General features: G+C 37.2%; 2 long non-coding RNA genes across 4 annotated transcripts; both read left to right on the top strand.

The window, feature by feature from the left end:
- The first annotated feature begins 1,208 nt into the window (after positions 1 to 1,208).
- LOC125397739 (uncharacterized) lies at positions 1,209 to 15,038 on the top strand. 2 transcript variants are annotated; one of them, XR_015736352.1, is made up of 14 exons: positions 1,209 to 1,322; positions 3,123 to 3,217; positions 3,913 to 3,980; positions 4,772 to 4,864; positions 5,947 to 6,028; positions 6,672 to 6,748; positions 6,823 to 6,952; positions 7,367 to 7,392; positions 9,873 to 10,171; positions 10,341 to 10,428; positions 13,456 to 13,571; positions 13,748 to 13,822; positions 13,991 to 14,144; positions 14,881 to 15,038. It is a non-coding gene; the product is annotated as an uncharacterized LOC125397739 (long non-coding RNA). The 2 variants fall into 2 exon arrangements; XR_015736351.1 differs by having other exon boundaries at positions 6,823 to 7,392.
- A 3,341-nt stretch (positions 15,039 to 18,379) lies between these two features.
- On the top strand, positions 18,380 to 20,931 carry LOC148118183 (uncharacterized). 2 transcript variants are annotated; one of them, XR_015736350.1, is made up of 4 exons: positions 18,380 to 18,508; positions 18,956 to 19,083; positions 19,573 to 19,699; positions 20,122 to 20,931. It is a non-coding gene; the product is annotated as an uncharacterized LOC148118183 (long non-coding RNA). The 2 variants fall into 2 exon arrangements; XR_015736349.1 differs by having other exon boundaries at positions 19,573 to 20,931.
- The last annotated feature ends 1,418 nt before the right edge of the window (positions 20,932 to 22,349 follow it).

The following is a 22,349-nucleotide window of genomic DNA, read 5'->3' as shown; positions in this document are numbered from 1 at the left end:
ATTCACGAGCACATAGTGAAGTTCACAACATGTTGCAAACAGGCCAAAATGTTACACGATTTAAAAGCAAATTGCACCGAAAGATACTGGCCAAACGTGGAACTAATAAAGATGTGAAAATATTTATCTAGAGAGACAGGTCAGTAGATCTGGATACTGAATAAGGACTTAAGAGAGACAGTTAAACCAGAAGAAATATAGATGTTGTAAGAACCCTTATTGGGAGACTGCTTACCAGGGCTTGATAAAGGGTAGTCAGACAAAAGATTTAAGCTGGAAATCAGAAGCTGTCTTAACTTGAGACCACAAGTGGCAAGACAAAATGTTAGTCTTCAACCTCGAACCCTTAAATCAAAGCTTTGTTTTTATTGGAAACCAGGTAGAATATAGGTGAGGAGTTTAAGACAGTAATTAATTCCTGTGTGACTCCAGTATAAAGAAGAATCCATGTCCCATTTTCCCGCTACATGTGTGGACTTAGGAGGGCAACTGTGAGCGCAGATTTTATGTTGTCTGGGATTTCCTTTTTGAAAGGATATATCAAAGTTGAATCTAAAATGCAGGGGTGGGGAAGAGCTTCATGGGAACCCAGAGAATAGCATCAGAGCGAGGTAGAATGAGAAAAACGTGAGGGTGCGCTGAAGAAGGGCAAGTGAGTCAGGCAAGGACGGGGGTGGCATCAGGTCAGGAGAAAAGAGGTCAATAGAGTTGCAAGAGAACAACTCTGGTGACCATGCAGAGCCACGAAAGGCCAAGTTAGGAGACCAGACAGGTGACAGGAAGCAGGTAAGAAAATGTGGATGTAGCTCCCAGATTTGCTTCTTGTGCTAATGAATTTTGAAATTTATTTATCATTGGGGTTATTCCTTAAAATATCCTCTAATCAAAGATGTCTCTGTGTGAGAAGGGAATAGAAAGCTGTTTGCTAGGCTAGTTCCTGGAGGGTTGGCTTTAGGTGGGGACTGAGCTGTATGGACTTGCTGCTGACAACGTGAGCTAGCAGGCTTGTGGAACATGATTGCTTCTGTCCGCCTTTCGCCGTTTTTCAGTCCTCCACCCACCAAGAACAGTTGGTTTTTGTTTTTGTTTTCTGTTTTGTTTTTTAATTAGTTTGCTTATATTTTCGGGCTTAGGTAAATTCTCCATATCAGAAATTCAGTCTGACAGCTTACATTGTCACCCAGTGTCCACTAGGTGGAGGCTGCGAACAGCCTGCTGGGAAGCTGAGGATGGGCAGGGTCCTGCAGCTGCGCAGAGAAAAAAATGGAGGGTCCCAAGCTAACAAGGTCGGCCTCTCTTCAGGATGAAAGCTTTGGCAGGAGGTAAGCCTTGAGATCCGCGGTGCGGTCTGCGACCCGACCCGTCGTGGGCATCCAGATTCTGAAGAGGGATTCGCTGTAATAGGGTGGGTGGAAAGGGACTGCGTCATGGGCACTCTTCCCTGGACTCTTAGCATAGGTCCAGATTCTCCATTGCCGTTTGCTATCCCTTGCTTTGTACTATGCGGTGTACTCAGAACATCTTCGTGATTTTTCGTGTGCCTCGAAATCGTAACATGAAATTTGACGTTTTTCTTCTTTCATATTTCTCTTCTGTTTCCCTTATCAAGCAATACGGTGAGAAACTGTGTTTTTATTGTTCGATTATTCTCAAAAATTTTTTTGCAAACAAAAGGAATTGCCAGATATTGGTATGCCTTTCTTTAATGTTGCTTAAGAATAATATTTGGTGATTTAAATGATCCATTTTTGCATGTCCTAAAGCAAAGGTTGTGCTTTGGGGTTTGGTGTGTATCTTGTTATTTTTGCATGTTTCTGTTATGCAACTTGTCAAACAATCAGTATTCCCTTGAAAAGCTCCATTCTCGTTGTTTAATTTGGTTTCTAAAATATGCTATTTGAGTTAAAGTATTCCTTTTGGATTTCATAGGATGAAAAAAAATCATATACTAATTTAGATCTTTTTTTTTCTAACTTGTATTCTAGCATTTAGACTGTGTTTGAATTCCTGATGCTATAAGGGAACCTATACTAATTGTGTTTGTTCTCTGCCAAAGCCTAAGATCCATCATTTCTGTATAGATTAACAGTTTCTTTTGATGAAGATTCTATTAGAGAAGAAAAATTTTACACTAAGGGCATTTATATCCACAACTATGTAAAAATGTGACCTCATGTCTGATCAAATTCAGTAGAATATGAATAGCCTACCCATTTCCTTTAATTATACATAACCTCTGTATTCATTTACTTGAAATATCAACCTAAAGATACATGCAGTGGTTGCAGAATCAGAAGTTCATACTGAGGAGGCAATAATTATTAACTAAATACAGTGTTCTCAGGCAACTCCCTTTTGGGGGTGGAATCTTCACTTACTTCCTATGCTGCCTGGATCCCCTTTCTCCACTACATTCAGAAATCAGGATCTCTCATGGAATCATAAAAGAGTTATATTGTTCCTCCCATATTACTCCTTAGGAAAAGTCAACTTACTGTTTAATTTAAAGAGAGTGTAGGCTTATCTTTTATGCTATAAACTGTGTAGATTTTCCAAAACCATACCATGCAAATTATTTTCACTGCCACATAAAAATTGTGTGCATCTCACCTATTCATCATGACTGTTAGCCCTAGCACATTGTAGTTACTGATAATTGTATTCGTTCCTCACCTCCTCACCTCCCCCTTTTCACAGTGTCACATACATGAGCTTATACAGTATTCTGAGTTTCTCCAATTGATTCTGATTTTTGACTATATTATTTAATACTATGCCTTTTGTATTATAAAGTGCATTTCATGGTTATTAAGTAATTGCTAAGAGTGGAAAGTACTGGAAGTTTTTAATACGCTTATAGGATATTCCTATAACTACTATGGAGAAATGGCTTTTTAAATACTTATTTTTTATTAGAATATTTCTCTTTTAACTTCTGAGTTCCAATATATTTTATATATTCAGGAAAATACATCTATGTCAGCTATTTAAAGATTATGTCAATTCTTTAAAGATTATTCTTTGATTGAGCTGTATTTTCCTTTTTCACTCTATATTTTGTTTCTGTTATCACTTTTGTTTGTTTTGTTGCTGATATTTTAGGTGTTAATAATTCATTTTAGTTTATAGTTTATCCCAGGAAGAATATGGGAGAAGTGAAGTAATACAGGGGAGGATATGAGGAGACACAGCTAGCAAGTATGTGCCATCCTATCAGGTATGTCCGCAGAAGTTCCACAGGATAAGTTCTTCTGTCTGCTGGGCATCCTCTGACAACATGTTGGTTGATTAGAAAAATAGTACTAATTTTGAGTGCTGAATTTTATATCACTAATCTACAAATCTGACCATAAACAGTACCAAAATGTTGTAACCACTACCTGTTTGTCACAGGTTTTGAAAAGAAAGAGTATGTGTCAAGCAGTTCACATTTCTTTTGTTTTCAGGATTGTTCTAAATGTACAGGATACCTGTGTGCATTTCCATAAAAATGTAAGCACTGTAGTATACATTCCAGTGAAAACAGTAAAGTATCTAGGGTTTGGATTGGACCTTTACTTAATTTGAACTCCCCTGGAAATTGCTGTTATATTAACAATATTTAGCTTTATAATTAATGGACCTGGGTAAATTTAAAATTTGTATAGTCCTATTTTATTTTTTCCACAAAATATAGCTTTAAGTGTACATAGCCTATTAGTATTCATTTAGTTTCTTTATTTTCTCTTACTTTTCTGTGTCCAACTCTCCTCTTTTCTCTGCTTTCCTTTCATTGAACATTTTTATTGCTAAATATTCTATTTTCTATGTTATTTTGTTTATTACTATTGCTTCTGTAAACATAAAACAATATAAAACAAGAAAAAAAATAATGCCTCACTGTGTAATTGCTGCTCTTCTCATACTCTGCAGAAATGCTGCTCCTATCCTACAACGGCATGGGCTGTGGACACAGACGGCCATACCTCGGTGATGGAGCGGTAAATCTAATTGCTACCTGACTTTCATTTTCCAGCTCTTAATTTTTACGTATGAAATCCAATTGAAATTTTATGTTATCATGTGCACTGATGTTTTTCAATGAACTCATTTTTTTTATTTCTAACACTATGTTTGTGGATGTGGTCTCTTACTCTCTTTTTGGTTGCTTTTTATTTATGTGCATGTTTCTGTATTTCATGTGTGAGGATGTGAACACAGGTGTGCATTGAGTCAAAGGTCAGAAGAGGGGACCTGATCTCCTGGAGATAGAATTAGATCTAGATTTAAGCTGCCTGCTGGGAGTGCTAGGCCTGAAACTTGGTTTGGCTGCATGAGTGTGAAGTGCTTTTAGCTGCTGAGCCATCTTCCAGCACCCAGATTTTCCTTTGATCAGAATAATATGTCCTTTGCAAACAGATGCAGTTTATCTCAACTGTGATGTGGAGAAGACATAGAAGAGATAAGCATACCTAATATTTGTTTTTCTCATGGATTACCCTGATGGCAAGCTTCAGTACTAAGTACAGTAGGAATGCTAAGTCTTGGCATCTTTGTCTCATTTATTTTCTTTGGAGTAGTAAGTTTTGTTCCTTTTTCTTTGCGCGTGTCTGTGTGTTTCTGTGAGTCTTCATGACCAACATGTGTTCATGTACCAGTAGACATCAGAGATTAACCTAAGGTATTGTTTTTCAAGTGGCAGACTCCTTGTTTTTGTTTTAAATTTAATAGATTTTACTTTATGTAAACAGCTATTTTGCCAATATATGTGTATGCAACTCTTTTGTGCCAGGTACCTGCTGAGGCCAGAAGAGGGCACTGTTTCTCCTAAAAAGAGAGTCACTGATGCCTGAGATACCGCATCATTCCTGGGAATTGAAACTAGGTATTCTGGAAAAGCAACTAGTGCTCCTAACTTTTGAGTCATTTCACTAGACATAGCCACCTTGTTGCTTTTACTTGTTTGTTTTGACAGAGTGTCTCACTGGGACCCACATCTCATAGATGAGACTGGTTTACCAGCTGAGGAGCTTCAGGGATATGGGTGTCTTGACTTCGCATGTTATAAATTATAAATGCATATGCTTATATTTTATTGTCATTGATAATGCTTTTTTAATATATAGATTATAGGTACTGAGAGCAGTTCTACAATGCTGTTGAAGCAAACACTTTATTGCCTGGGGAGTTTCCCCCGTTTAGTTTGTTTTATTTCTAACCTCGAACAAAACCTTTTTATTAAAACATATGATTCTATGTCTTTCACTTAAATGTTAAAAAAAAAGTTTCACTTCAGGACCTAAGTGGTAGATTGAAAAACATGTCTTCCGTTTTTTTTTTCTTATTGATATTTTATTTAGTGTGTGTGTGTCACATGTGGGTAGCCTTGAAACACATGTTGGGTAGAGACATACAGGGAGTGCACACCTGTTAATCTTTTTATCTGAAAACGTGAGCCTTTGAAGATATAGTCATGTGTGTGATTTTTTTTCTAATGCCATTTTGCCCTAACAAATTCTATTTTCTACATAATGTGCGAAGTGTTTTATTGTGAATCAGTGTTGGATTTGTGAAATATTTCCTCTGCCATTAAGATAACTGCTCATTTTTAAAATCAATTTATATGTGTGTGGTATAACACATTAACTATCTTTTTTTTTTTGGTTTTTTGAGACAGGGTTTCTCTGTAGCTTTGAAGCCTATCCTGGAACTCGTTCTTGTAGACCAGGCTGGCCTCGAACTCACAGAGATCTGCCTGCCTCTGCCTCCTGAGTCCTGGGATTAAAGGCTTGCAGCACCATTGCCCGGCTATCTTCTATATCTTAACTGAATATTTGTGACTCATGTACCCATTGTTTCCATGTTTACTCTTGCTCCTCTTTGGACATCTTTGTTGGAACAGTATTTTTCCTTTGTATTTTTTTAAATTTATTTTTAATTTTATGTTTGTGCACATTTTGTTGACAGGTACGTCTTTGAGTACCTGCCTGGTGTCTTCAGAGGTCAGAAAATGGTGTGACATCTCTTGGACCTGGAGTTATAGATATTTGTGAGTTACAATGTGGGTGTTGGGAAGCAAACCTTGGTTCTCTGGAAGAGCAGTTGGTGCTCTTAACTATTGATCTGTTCTTTCAGTCTCCTTTCTGTGTTCTTATTTCAAATTTGTCTGTAATGTTATGTTGTATGTGTGGCATTTTGTTATTAGGTGACACTGGCATTGTTTAAAACCTTGTTGAAAGCCTTTAGTCTGTGTTTTGTTTATCAAAAGTTTGTAAAGGAAAATTATTGTGTTTTCTAAAAATACTTTCTACATTAAAATATGAACACTGTATATTCTCATTGTGATGGTTCAGTGTTAATTGTTGACTTGACTGAATCTGAAATCATTTGGGAGACAAACCCTTCGAAAAATATCTGTGAGGTCTTATCTTGGTTATATTAGTTGTTATTCAAAGGACCATCTTAATTGTAGGTAGGAACATCCTCTAGGCAGGAGACCCTAGATTGTGTAAAATGAAAGCAAACTAAGCATTAGTATAAATGAATTTATTACTCACTCCTTTTCATATTGAAAATAATTTTTGATTGAATATGTTCTGATCATTGTTTCCCTTCCCCCATCTTCTACCAAACTCTTTCTCTCTCCATTTTTAACCCACCCAACTTCATACCATTTTTCTTTCTCTCTCTAGAAAACAAATGGACAAGCTCTCTGCTTCTTTCCCATGGATTCGATGAGATCGGTTGCCTCACGCCCTTGCCTGACACTGTGAGTTCTCTAATGATGGAATGTAATTTGGAACTGTAAATAAAAGCAAACTATTTCTCCTGATTTTTTTCTAGTGAATCATCACAATTCAACATGGAAATAAACTCCAAACCTTCATAGGAGCCTGAAGGGAACCTGACCAACTGAGCCTTCAGGAAAACATACTTCGTGAATTTCAATCTATCTTCCCCAGCACAGACACAAGTGAGTGGTGCATGGGTTAAGTATTCGAGATCAGGTTTTGCTATTAAGTGTATTCACCCTGGAGATGAGGTCATGAGTTTTTCTGAGAGTGGGGGGGTGCATCAAAGAAGTTGAGAGACAGAGGGAAGGCTACATACAATATGAGTACAGTTCCCACACATGAAATTCTAAAACAAAGCAAAACAAAAAACATATGAGAAAGCCTCAGAATACATTGTTCTCTGACTTGATATTTCAACCTTTATTCTTCAATTGCTCTTCTGAAAGGTATTTCCCCAGTTTACTTCACATAGCTGTATGCCTCTAGAGTTGTTTTTTCTATCTCAAGACTGTTTAGATTTGTGCTTCCCTAAGGCTAAACAATATTGATTTGTTTTTATTCTCTTTTTGTGTCTTTGTAAAACTACTTTGGAGACACGTCTCTTCAGGGAATTATTTAGGTAGGTAAGACATTCCTCTTATAACTTTACAGTGCTAAAGCAGTTAATGTATTCAGAGTAGTTGTTTGCTCTCATCTGTGTGATTTTCAAATGTCTTATTTCATGGATTGAGTTGTGTGCTCGGGATTCTCTGTTATTGTTGGTGCTTGTAGTTTCCATTTTATGGTGGTTGTTGCTTTTCGATGTTAGAAATTAATAATGCTTGAAGTGACAATGAGAAACCTTCAGTAGACTAGAGAAGATGGTAAGAGAAAAAGGTACTGAGTGTATCCTGCTCCCTAGCAGTGTGTGCAGGCTAACTACTCTGATGCTCAGGATTGCCTCCCCATTCTCTATCTCTCATTGGTAAACATTGTTATATTAAATTAAACCCTGTTTTTGGTTCACTGAACTTTTGGAGTCTGCACGTTATTTTTAAAAATTTCTTAACTGGTATTATTTGCTATGTATCTTTGTTCCAATTTTTACTGTTTTGACTACACATGAAGTTTATTTCTTTACTTAAAAAACATTTTTTAATATATTATGATCATGGTTTCTCCTCCCCAAATCCTCCTTATATTCCTAGCTTCTCTTACCTCTCTCTCCCTTTAGAAAACAATAAATGAGCAACCAAGAGTAATAATAAAATAAACCGTAATAAAGAAGAAAAAACTTACAAGAAACACACACACACACAGAGAGAGAGAAAGAGAGAGAGAGAGAGAGAGAGAGAGAGAGAGAGATTGCAAAATACATAAAAATACAAAGTTAGAAACCATATATATCAACAAAGGGCCCATAAAATAAAAAAAGTCCAAATAAAGTAATATGAGACAAAAATGTCTACAAAATACCATTGAGTTCATTTTGTGCTCATCATAGAATATACCACTGAGTTCATTTTGATTGTTCATATACTTCTTGGAATGGACTAAGTATAGCCCATATACCATTAAAACTCCATTGGAAATAACCAATTACTGCATTGCAAGTGGTTGTCAAACAAAGATAGCCCCTTGGTTAGTGATAGGAGCCTACTTCTGTGTCCAGAACTCCTCTTAGCACCATGTCTCCTCCTCTCAGCACGGGGGCCTTGTAAAGCTTTTAACCTGTGCTTGCCCTGTCCTGTGGAGGCTACCACAATTTCTGTGAGTTCATATGTATATTACTACCGTTATTTTGAGAAGACACTATTCATTCATTATCTCTGGCACATAGATTCTTTCTCCCTCCTCTTCCTCATAACTTAAGCCCTGAGTGGAGTTCTAAGAGCCATATAATTTAGGATGGAGTGTTCCAAAGTCTTTCACACTGTGCATATTGGCCAATTGTGAGTCTCTCTTCTTGATACGTATATATATAATATATATATATATATATATATTCATGCCCACATATATTTGTGTGTTCATACATATATGTGTATATATATACATATAAAGTGTGTGTGTGTGTGTGTGTGTGTGTGTGTGTGTGTGTGTTAGAGAGGAAGAGAGAGAAGAAACTTTTTAATGAGAGATTTGAGAAAGATTTCCTAAAAAAATGTCCACTTTCATGGAAGTGGGTATCATTGCTTTATTTTTAAAATTGCTCAAATACTGGGTTATTTTAATAGCTGCTCACTTTGTATAGATACTTAAGCATATGGAATTTCTTTTTCATAACTTCTGTTTAAGTGTTTTTCTTCAAATCATAAAGACATTTAGGGAATCTCAAAGTTTTTTCTCTGTATACCCAGATATAATCATACAGTATTTATCCAGTCTTCTGTTAAGGATGCTCTCTTCATGAACATTTCCTGCATTTTAAACTAAACTTACTATTTGTTTCACATTATCCTTTTCATAGTATATAATCTTTTCCTTATATAGACATGTTTAGGCTGTATTATCATATATAATTTTTTAAATGGATTTTCATTTGTGTTTTTATAGAATATATTTTCATCATATCCCTTTCCCTCCCCAAACTTCTCCCAGATCCTTCCCAGTTCACCTACCCAGTAAACTTTGTGGTCTTTTTCTATCTTCTAACCCTAAAAGCAAAACAAAAAGAAAATCAAAACAAGCAAAAACCATTAGGAAAAAAAAACAAAACCAAAACAACAATCAAACCAAATAACAACAACAAAATAAAACAAAAAGCTCACAAAAATCCTCAAGGAGAACATCCCTGACCATCTTGTCTTCTGTAATTACTTTGTAAAATGCAGACTGCCCTGTGATACTTAATTGGAAAAGACAAAAAACATGTTTTTGCTTTTGCCACTATGTATCAACTGCACATATCTTTTGTTACATGTAGAACTTTATTTCCATTTTCCCTGATTGCTGCTGAGATTTTTGCCTGTTTTGAACCTGTGAAGTCTTGTGTGTACTGTACCAGTTTCTGTAAGATCAAATGTTTATTGTTCCTGTTGTGTGTGGAAGAGACTTTTTCCTTGGAGCCATCATCCTGTTTTTTGCTCTTAAGGTCTTTCCACTTCTCCTTAACCTTAGATCCACAAGACTGGAGAAGAGATGGCTGATGAAGAGATCTCATGCAGGATGAAGTGCTCCAAAGTCTCACTCTCTGTCTATTGTCCCATTGTGGGTCTCTGGGTCATTTCTTATCTACTACAAGAAGAAGCTCCTCTGATGAGAGTTAAGTAATGCACTGATCTATATGTTCTATGGGTATAGCAATATTACATTTGGAATCATTTTACTGTTTTGTTCCTTTTGCAGGATAATATTGGTTCCCCCAAGGTCCATGATCTATCTATTCTGAGGTTCTTGTAAGATATTAACAGTGTCAGGTATGGGGTTTGTTCTATGGAGTGGGCTAGAAGTCCAATCGCAGGGGCGCGATTACTCCAATAATATTGGTGCCACGATTACACCTGTATATTTTGCAGGCATGTCAGGATTGTAGGTTGCAAAGTTTATCACTGAGTGATAATGGTTGTTTGTTTGTTCCTCCCCTAGCATGCAGAGTACCTTCCAGCTCCATGAACATTAAGGATGAAGCTTCTAGTTGGGCATCAGCTCAATTTCTCCATGTTTGATGACATAAGTAAGTAGTATCTATCATCATAATTGTGGCACTACCTTCAGGTTTAGAGAATAACCAAATATCCTTGGCAATAGCTTTCTTGGCAGTATCTATAGGATCACTGTTGGTCAAAACTCATAAGATATCTAGTTGGAATATTGCCTCCTCTATTTTATGGTGGCTACCTTTGTATTCCTTCTATATATATAGGAAGCGTCTAAATTTTTTTTGAAATGTTCATCTATAAGTACTATATTCAGATAATTTACACACATCACTGGCTCTTTCAGTGTCTGTCCAACTAGCTCTCAGTTCATGACCTCTTCATTTAATTATTATTGCTACATACATGTCATTATGGATATCTAGCTAGCAACTGTTAAGTTCATGTTAAGCTAATGATGTTTGCACAAGCGTTTTTGGTATCCCATTAGCCAAAAACTCAACAAAAATAACCAGTTCCTGACACTTGAGGTTTTATTTGATGGTGAAAGATATCCACCCGGAATGTTGACTCTTGCATTATATGGTGACTCCCAACAGGGTCCCAAATAGTCACTGTGATCAGAGTACCTATTAACAGTTCACTCACTGGAGAAGACTAATTATCCCTCTTTTATCATTCGCTAATTCCTTGTTGCTCTTAAGTGTGGGACCTTGTGATTTTTTTATGTCTTAACAAAATTTATCTCAAATCTGCGTCAATATACAATTTATGCAATTTACAAAAGTCCAATACAAAGTAAAATATTTAAAACTAGTAGTTGTTTTTTTAAGTAGATTTGATTATCTACCTTTTCTTTTTCAGATATATATCTTACTCTTTTTCTTTTCAGAGTAGATTTAATAATCTATCTTTTTTTGTGGTTGTTGTTTTTGTTTTTAGAGACAGGGTTTCTCAGTAGCTTTGGTGCCTGTCCTAGAACTAACTCTGGTAGACCAGGCTGGCCTTGAACTCACCTTTTAATCTTTTTTTTATAGTACACATTGGAATATTACCTTGTGTAGTGATGATGCTGATTTGCTTTTGGTATCCTTATTGCTGACATTTCATGGGAATGGTTTCCAGACTTTATGTAGAAGATTGTTTCTCATAGCAGACAGCCCATTTCACTGGATGTGAGTCATTCTGACCCCCTTCTGCAATGTTCTCTATGTCTTGAGTTCATCTTGGGTTCAGAATGACTTTTTTTTTTTTTGATTTCGCAACTAAGATTTGTCACCTCACTGTTAGTTGCTCTGTTTCTTTTGACCAGTTGTGTACTTCTGTAATAGTTTCAATCTGTCACAAAATGAAACTTCTTTGCTGAGGGTGAGAGTTACACTTATCAGTTGGTCTAAGAATAGCTATTGAAAATGCAATTAGAAATTATACTGGTTTAGAAAATTGACAAGAGTAGGTTTTCTTGCAGGGTTTATGACTTTACTAGCTCTTTTTTTTTGCTAGGTTTAGCATATCTAACTATATCGAACATAAATTTTCTCCATTGCTCGTGTTTAAGTCTGTTTTACTAACCATAAATATAATAATAAACTATTTGAATAATGGTTTATACCATCAGGCCACCAATATCCTGGTAAGGGCTAAGCTTTTGAAAATTATGACCTTTGAGGAAAGTTGGTAAATTAAGGAAGTTTCTCTAGAATTTATGCAGCATGGTGAGCTGCACTGTTTATATTTGCATACCGTGGTCGTGAGGTGCTGACCAAATACAAAGCTGAATGAAATAGGAGACTCTCATTTTCACTTTAAGACCACAATTGTGTTCTGAAATGGACTTCACTGTAGAAGTGAATGAAGCTAGGTGGAAGTTTTGACAAAATATTGGTCCACAGGTTTAATGTATGGTAGAGTGAGTTGTGTTGCTCTTGTTTTATTGTGTGTGTGTGTATATATATATATATATATATATATATATATATATATATGTATGTATGTATATATTGGGACTAACGGGGGAACAACACAAACACTTCTCCCTTTCCTTAGATTTCAGTCTAGCGTTCAGAACAGTAAAGCGGGAACATAGGAGGATCTTAGAGGGGAGTAGCAGAGATGTTGTGGGAAAAGGTTGGAGATTTCCATAGAGTGACCAGCATTTTACTTTTTATATAATAGTCAGTATAGTATTTCTCATTTTTATGTCAGTGTAGATCTGGGGAGGTGGCTCAGTCAGAAAAGTGCTTGCATTACAGATATGAATGCCCGAGTTTCATTTTTATTCAATATACATATAAAAAGACAGGTGTAATGGTTTGGGCAATCATTTCCAGGACATGAGAAATGATAGTCTGATCACTGGATGTTGTCAGCCAGCCAGGTATACTACTTAGATGTTTGCTGTTAACTGAACTGAGATACACGGTCTCAAATGAGCCAGAGGAAGTAGACGTCTGCATCATAACATTATTTGTGTTGGTGGAAGAAATGCTGAACAGATGAACTCTCAAAAGCTAAGACTTCATACACAAACAAGGCTTGTACAATATCCAACCAGTGTCCCACCATGGCCGAAGGAAGACCTAATGAAGTTCCACCTCTGAGGGTATATTAACACTTGATTGCCTTCTAAGACACGAGGTAGTCAGATTCCTTTAGGGACATTGAGTGGGAGGCTGTTCATTTTCTAGTAAGTTGTCCCATAGTCATGCACACACATACAAATGGAATTGGTATAAAAAAGAGAGAGAATACATGAAAATGCAATAAAATGATGATATGATGATAGTAGGATTAAAAGAGGAAATTTTTGATTAGGAAATGTTGGATGGATTTTCCAAAACTCAATATTGATATATTGATACTGAATAAAAATAGTTTTCAAAGATAAGGACCAACTGAGAAAAATAGGGTTTAGCATCAGAAAAGATGTATTCCTTGTTCAGGTTTAACTCATAATAATGCTAAGATTTCTTGTCTAGGAATTTGGGATTCTCTAAACGTTATAGTGATCTCACCAATCATATGAAAATGATTTACTGCTTAAGTATACATACTTTACAATTATTATTTCTAAACATGTGATTTTTTATTTTATGTTGATGCAGGGTCTCACCATGCTGCTCATGATAATCTCAGACTCAGGCACAGAGGAGGGACTTCTCGCCTGTCTCCTGTGTATCTTTCACTGAAGATACAAACCACACACCAAGATGGTGGTATTGTAAGAAGTATTTTCTGCCTTTCATTTTCCATTGTTAATTTTTTTATGTGTAAATTCAGCTAAATTTTATACTCATGTATTTTCAGATTTGCTGGCCATATATTTTAAAACCTGCATATATTTTTGCATTTTCTGATATTTCTTTCTCACTAGAACTTATGTCTTTCTTGTCATAGGTAATAGGCAGAATGTTGACCTACTGTTTTCTTTCTTGAATAATTTGCCTGAGATCACCATCCAGTCAATGTTCGGTAAAGTAGAATCCACCTGAATTTTCTCTTTTTTTTTAAAAATTGAGAAAAGTAGGCAAGTCCATTTGGACCTTTTTACTGACATTTCTGACCTTGCTGGAAAAGTGTTATGCTTTGCTATAAAAATTATTGGAGAGAGCAGCTTGCTGAGTGATATTTTCTATTAAGGGGCAGAGCACTCCAAGCCACTGTCCTCGGAGAAGTGTGGCAGCCCTCAAAATCAGCAGGATCTCAATGAGATTTTATTCTTCAAGCACCAGGACTACCATGCTAGCCTGTCCTCAGTGTTAACAAGAGATCCTGTCGCTGGAACTGCTGTGAGGTACGTCCTTGATTAAATCACTCACTCCAACATCAGGTTCACTTAGCTTGAACCAAATACCAAAAGTAAGCTTAAAATTTTAGGCAACGTGTATCCGCCTATATACATTTATGCACAAAACATACATATACACACTTATGTTTATACATACAACTTTTTATCTTTTTTTATTTATAAAAGTTTATTAATTTATAAAAGTTTCCATTTTCGCCCCTCCTCCCAATACCTTCTCATTCCCACCACTCCCTCTCCTCCTTCCTCTCCATCCCTAAGAGCAGTCAGGGTTTCCTGCCCTGTGGGAAGTTCAAGTTCCTCCCCCCTCCCTCCAGGTCCAGGAAGGTGAGCATCCAAACAGACTGGATCCCAAAAATCCAGTATATGCAGAGGAAACAAGTCCCAGTGTCATTGTCAATGGCTTTTCAGAAAGACCCCATGCCAGCGACATTCAGAGAATCTGGTTGGATCACGTGCTCGTTCAGTCCCAGTCCAACTGGCCTTGGTGAACTCTCATTAGATCGGTCCCCTTGTATCAGTGGGTGAACGCACTCCTCACGGTCCTGCCTTTCTTGTTCATGTTCTCCCTCCTTCTGCTCCTCATTTGGACCTTGGGGGGCTCAGTCCGGTGCTCCAATGTGGATCTCCATCTGTATCGCCATCCATCGTTGGATGAAGGCTCCCTCTGGTCTTGCCTTCTTTGCTCACGTTCTCTTTCCTTCTGCTTCTCGTTTGGACCTAGGGAGTTAAGTCCAGTGTTCCAATGTGGGTCTCTGTCTCTATCTCCATCCATCGCCAGATGAAGGTTCTGCCTAGAGAAGCTAAATAAGAAGGTGAACCTGAAGAAAATCATATAGTTATCCTCCTGGAGATTGGAAGTGGACAAGAGTGCCAGGCAACCTTGGGTGCATGGGGTGGGGTGGGGGGGTTGTTGGAAGGGGAGAGGGTTAGAGAGAAGGGAGTAGGGGAGGAATGGGGATTGGGATGCGGGGGGGGGGAGGAAGGATGGATATGGGATCAGGGAAGTATATATCTCAACTAAGGGAGCCATTTTAGGGTTTACAAGAGACTTGATTATAAAGGGGATCCCAGGTCCAAGGAGAGAGCGCCAGATTGTTCTCTGGACAGAGGAGAGGGTACCTGAACCGGCCTTGGCCCATAACCATACAGAATCTTCTCTTTTATAACCATTGGGAAAGTACTGAGCCATTTCAGAGTTCTACATATATATTTTTTAATTCAAATCCATTAAATGTCAGATCTGTATATGATCAATTTGCAGTGCTTTGTTTTCATTTATTTAGCTTTCTTAATAAATAATTTTTATGCATTTACATAAACAATTTTAGTCATTTTTATCTTAATTCTCCTATCTTATTCTACTCTTTCTTCTGCTGAAACCCTACATTTGAGGTCTCCTTACCATATTTTTGTCTAAGAAAATTGAGAATTTTATAAGAGAGTAGGGTAAGTAATACATAATTTTTCATCTCTGTCTCTCCAATGCATTCTGTGTATTCAGCTTTCCATTCTCATACTCATGACCTCTTCATCAACCGGTCTCAACCTCTGGGTTATGACCCATTTGAGGATCAAATGATCCTTTCACAGGGGCTGCCTAAGACCATTGGAAAACACAGGTATTTACATTATTAATCAGAACATCATCAAAATTGCATTTATGAAGTAGCAATCAAAATGATTTTATAGCAGGGGTTGGTCCCCACAACATGAGCAAATGAATTAAGGTGCCAGAATCTTAGGAAGGTTGAGAGCCACTGCTCTTCATTATTACTATTGCTACATGCAAACATGTATACACACACATGTGCACAAACACATATATGTACTTTTGTGCAAATACAACCTGCTGATCCATCTACTATTCCTACATTAACCTGTGCATATAAAAATAAGACTTCATAGTTACGTTAGTTTATAATGAGTTATGAAAGTGGTTCTCTAAATTTCTCTATGTTTCAAGGAGTCACTACCCTTATAAAGTTAGCTGGCTTATGGCTAACTCTGGCTTATATGATAGCTTGGGACATCATATATCTCTTGTTACCCAGGCCTTAAGTTCAAATATGTAGGTATTAGTTATTGAATATATATCAGGGCACGAGGGCACCATTAGTGATATTTTGCCAAGCAAGTCATGGCCATTCAAGTGCATCATAACTGTGTTGGATAATTGATGACTTGACTCCCTAACAGCTTTTACAACCACTTCTTGGACTATGAAAATGAAAGCTAGTCCTCGGGGACCAGGATTTTATGAGGTTTCAGTTCAAATTCTCAGAGACCCAAATCTAAGATGCAGTGATTTCAGCAATAGGAACCTTGCTGCCCGTTCTTGGAAGCAACAAAGTGCAATAGACTATAAAGTGCTGTTTTGCTGGACTCCCTTTACCAATGACTCGAAAGTAGTATTATCTTGACTGCTCTGGAGTTTTGGATAGATATCCATGGCTTCTGGTGGGCAAATTATCTTCCAAATTGTATATAATTTTATTAAACATATATACATATATTAACAAGTATAATATGTGTGTATTATAAAAATATGCAAATATATATTATAAATATATATATATATAAATATAATGATTCTTTTGTCAGTTTTTACTGTCCTCAGTGTTTCTATTTAGTTTTGAAATTTTACTTCTTCAATTCTCATAGTACTGCTTTGGAGAAATGTCTATTAAGAGTATTACTTATATAGTTCTTATAGTACTCCTTTAAATTTAGAATGGTAGAATATTTTATGCTTCCTGATCAGTTCAGTGGACTTATCCAATGTAATCTGAAAAGACTTCATTCTACTGATTGTGCTGTCTTTTTCAGTAAGTTATGTCAGGGTCTATTGTTGATTTTTTTAAGCTTCTCTTGATATTTTGACTCTTTTTGTACAGTGGTAGTTGTTTTCTGTGTTATCACATTGTTGGTATTCCTGATCCGTGACAGTGATTACAATGAGGAATTTAGGTAGTGGAGGAAGTCCTTGAAGAGGCATGTAGCAATGTACCCCAACACATAGGGCGCATGTGCGTACTGCCTTCCTTTGTTCTCAGTTTCCTTCCTTCACTTTACCTCTCTGGCAAACATCATTCCTCCAGAGTCCAGTATCTGTGGCATCCTACCTGTTTGAGTGTATCATTCATTTTACAAAATGCATATTTTATGTTTATTATGATGTGTTTTTTCTTTCAATAATTTCTGCCTCATGTTATTAATCATTTTTCATTAGTTCTATAAAATTAACTCATAAGTTATTGCTGTTCAATTCTCTAATTTATGTATATGTTGGTATATGACCAATTTTAATCTGTTATGTTCGCTGTTGAGTCAGGAATTCAATTTTCATAGTGTTTCAAATTGTTCTCATAATTTTGCAAATTACTTTGTCTACTTCAAATTTCAGAAGTGTTTGAGATTCATTGGCATTAAATGTAAGTGTTTTAAACTAGGAAGATTGCCGACTTTTATTATCTTTTTCATGGAAGATACCATGTTGGTTCCTTAGCACTTACAGAAACAAACAGATAGACAAACAGAGCATGATTGTGTGCTGCTGTTATCCCAGAATTGATGTGACAGCCTGATAGTCTTCTGAACTCTAGGATCAGTGATAGGTACTGTCTCAAAAAAAGCAGAATTGGATTAATGAAAAATCCAATATTGACCTAGCGTCTGTACACCTGTGCATATATTGCTGTATCCCCACATAGCCATAATCATATACACAAATGCTATATAAGTGCTTACTTTGGTACAAAGTTTTATTTCACTTATCTAGTTTAACTATATACTATTTCCAAATGTCGTCAGTGAAACTAATTTGTCATAAGTTTTGAAACAGATCTACAGTTCCACACTTCCATTTCTACTTTTCTTTATCTGATATTGTGTTAATGTTGACTATATAATGGCAGTTCTTTGGGAAGTTTAGATAAGTTTGTCCTTAGAATGAAAAGTAAGATACTTGTCTTTGGATGGGGCTACTCATATTCTCTAATAGCTTTGATAATTACTGATTTAAGACTATGAATTGCTTAATGTAGTTATCTTCTTCCCTGCTTCTATATCTGCCCTTCCTCCATCTCCACCCTCCCACTCCCCCAAGCTGTTGCCAGTCCTTCCCTTCTCCATTCTCCCTTCCCTCTCTCCCTCTCCCCTTTTCCCCAACCTCACTCCCACCTCTGCCCCCACACCCATGCTCACAATTTTTGCCTTGCAATCTTGTTTGCTTTCAATTTCCAGGAGGATCCGTATATGCCTTTCTTTGGGTTCACCTTGTTATTTGGCTTCTCTGGGCTTGTGAACTATAGGCTTAATGACCTTGGTTTATGGCTAAAGTCCACTTATGAGTGAGTACATACCATATTCATCTTTTTGGGTCTGGGTTATCTCACTCAGGATAGTGTTTTCTATTTCCATCCATTTGCATGCAAAATTCAAGATGTCATTGCTTTTTACCGCTGAGTAGTACTCTAATGCGTGTATATTCCACACTTTCTTTATCCATTCTTCGATTGAGGGTCATCTATGTTGTTTCCAGGTTCTGGCTATTCCAAATAATGCTGCTATGAACATAGTCGAACAAATGCTTTTGTAGTATGATTGGGCATCTCGTGGATATATGCCCAAGACATTAGAGTGATCCATTTTAGGGCTGACAAGAGACTTGACTCTAGAGGGGATCCCAGGTGTCCATGGGGATTTCCACAGCTAGGTCCTTGCACAGCAGATGAGAGGGTGCCTGAACTGTCCTTGCCCCACTATCACGCTGATGATTATCTCGAATATCACCATAGAATCTTCGGCCGGCAATGGATGGAGATAGAGATAGAGATCCTCATCAGAGCAACGGGCTGAACTCCCAAGACCCACTTGAAAGGCAGAAGGAGGGAGAAGACGAGCATGGAAGTCAGGACTGCGAGGGGTTGGTCCACCAGCTGAGGCAGTGTGCTTGTTCTAATGGGAGTTCATCAAATCCAGCTTGACGGGGTCTGAATGAGCATGTGATCAAACTGGACTCTCTGATTGTGGCTGACAATGGGAGCTGACTGAGAAGCCATTGATAAAGGCACTGGGTCTTGTTTTTAGGCCATGTTCTGGCTATTGGGGACCCTAGTCTATATGGATACAAGCTCCCTAGGCCTGGATGTAGAGTGGAGGGCCTTGGACTCTCACAGGGTAGGGTCCCCTGCCCTCTCTCTAGCAGGGAGGGGGAGGGAGGAGAGGGTGGAGGAGTGGGAGGGGATTGGGAGAAGGGAAGAAAGTGTAAATAATTGAATGGAAAAATAAAAAGGAAAAAAAAGGCTATGAATCATGACATTAAAAATAAATTGATGTTATTAATTATCTTCAATGCATATTTGTAGCTTTAAGTATTCTTATACTAATTTATCCCCGTGTTTTTTCATTTTAGGAATGTTGCATATTTCTGATGCTGAGCCTGACTGCTGCTCGGTGAGGTAGTAGCTCAAGCCATAAATCTGTGCTTCCTCTTCCCATCCTGAGAAGCTCTCACTGGAGACCACTACTCTTAGCTCATGGTATTATAAAATCAGTTGCCTTTCAAAAACTGTTTTTTTTATTCTTAATTACTTATGTAAATAGTTAGATTAGATTTATATTTTATCTTCCCAGTATGCGGACATTATTATACCTAAGAATATTTTTTTTAAACTGCTTAGTGCTTTTCAGTACATAAAAATTGTAGATTATCTTATTTGCCTTAAACACCAGACATCTATGGGATGGAAATGTATACTTGTTATTTTCTTCACTAACTGTATTGAAGAAGCCCCTCACGACAATGAGAAATGGAGACAATAGGTGCTTATTATTAGTTACTATTCAAGCCTGTAGAAGTGCTGTTCTTTAACTAGCACATATGTTACCTCCATATATAACATATTGTATATTTTAGAAGTTTTTATTTTGATTATTAACTTGCCTTATTTATATCCTCTAGGCATGTGGACCTGCTTTTTCAGGGTTTTGGTGAGTTTGATACCAACTAGAAACAAAGAATGATATTGAAAATGTCATTTTATTTGTGCATTGTTTCTCAGTTATTTGTTAAGTCGTTGCCTCGGTTCCTTAAATAACTGCCATTATCCACAACGGACGTTTTCCTGAGTGGTCAGGAAGTGATACATAGCAACAACCCTATGAGCTTAGAAGATGACACAGATGAAGTAAGTTTAAATTATTTTCCTCGGTCTTGACCAAAAAACAAATCCTTATTAGTAACCAGTGGTATATATGAGTATTGTTTGAACATTGAAAACAGTTGTTTTTAATGGAAAGGTTACATTACTAGCCTTAAGTATCCCTTGTGATATCTTTGTAAGGTGTAAAATGCAGAAAATGTTGACACTTGGGTAAAATTGTTAAAGTGAGTGGACATCATAAAGTTTACTATGTAGATATCACAAACTGTCAGCAGTGGTGTTGACACCAACGCATTATGTTCGTATGGAGTTCACAAATGCAAAGCTAAATTAGCTGTGAAACGCACACTGTCTCTCACACCTTAACGTGGCAAGGAACTATAAAATAACCTCTTACTGTCATTGTTCTAGGTCTATTTTATTTAGTGGAATCTACTTTCAGAGGTACATGAAATCATTTTATGTCTGAGTTGCTGATTAGATGTGTTGGAAGTGAAAATGAATATAGTCTTTATGATTATCCACCATGCCAAATCTAGATGCCCCTGCTGAGGAAGTCTCTCACCCCCACAGAATGTTTTTTCCCTTTTTTCTTCCACATCAGTCATTCAGCTTACCATTGCTTACAAATAAATGGCATAAACATGAAGACAAAAGTAACTTGACAGATTTAAGCAGTTAAAAATTTGGAGTTTCTTCCACACAAATGGGTGAATCCAAATGCACGAGAAAAGCCAAAAGCCTCACACTTGTAATTATCTAGGATTGACAAAGGAGGATAAAATTTACAGTTGAGCTGGGACACACAGAATCACTTAGTAGAAAGCACTGTCCTACATTCCCACACATCCCTATCTTTATACTCATTGCTCTGCACAGCAGCATTTTTTAATTAATTAATTTTTTTAAATTTATTTTTTAAATGTCATTTTACATTTCAACAAAAATCTGACTCCCACCTCTTCTCCTGAGTCTCCTCGTCTCTCCCCAAACTCACCACACATCCACTCCTCCCAATGGAGAGGGCTCAATGGGGAGTCAACAAAGTCTTGCACATTAAGTGGTGGCAAGACCAAGCCCCTCCCACAGCATTAAGGCTGAGCATGGCATCCCACCAAAGGGAATGGTTTCCCACAAGCTAGCACAGCAGCATTTGAAGCTACATTTCTTGTTAAGCCTTTGAAGTATACCCTACCCTCCAAAGATAGCCATAAAACAACCATGTTTGACCAAAAGATACAATATTTCTTCAGACCACATTCCTATTTTGAATGACACAACCTGGTTCTATGTTCTTGGGTGTCAGGTGTAAGGAGTCAGACCAAATTTCTCACTGCTGTGCGTTGTGTAATAAATATTAGTTGCTTCTATTTTGTGCATTTGGAACTCAGAAGTCCCATCTTTCCTCTATGGTCATCCAGACATCTTTCACAATAGCAGAAACGAATGTGTTCACTTCACTGTCATAGGACATTACTTAAGTCTTATAAAAATCATATGATTTCATTCCTCATATTTCTTCTTATTTGTGGGTACCTTATTATATATCATGATGACTATTGTATGGACTTCTAACATCTGCAGATGACGTACAGAAACACATGTGCTGTCACCCACATCACAGAGTGATGGCGTAAATGGGGTCAATAAGAAGGTTTAGAGATATTAAATGATACATAAACCTGCCCTGCTGTGATGCCATGGGCACAGAGGACACAGCGATAAGCTCTTGGTTATATCACTGTTAGATCTCACTGATAGCACTGTATGTGTGAATTGCCACAACTTTGGAGAAACCCACCCAGGAGACACATTTACACTTTGCTACACATAAGAGAGCAGGTAGAATCAGAAGCCTGTAAGCTGATTATACAGCTTATCCTTCACCCCTCTTTATGCCACTCTGTCCTATGTTAACAGGGACTCAGTGAGGGATTAGAGTATATAAGGTGTGGAAAATAGGGAAAATTCTATCTATGCCATTATAGGATAGCAATTATTACTGCTAGGGAAAGATGTTCTCCCG

The sequence above is a fragment of the Myodes glareolus genome, chromosome 24, assembly GCF_982192425.1.
Source record: "Myodes glareolus chromosome 24, mMyoGla1.1, whole genome shotgun sequence".
In the NCBI taxonomy this organism is placed as follows: Eukaryota; Metazoa; Chordata; class Mammalia; order Rodentia; family Cricetidae; genus Myodes; species Myodes glareolus.
This window is presented reverse-complemented; position numbering and strand designations above follow the sequence as displayed.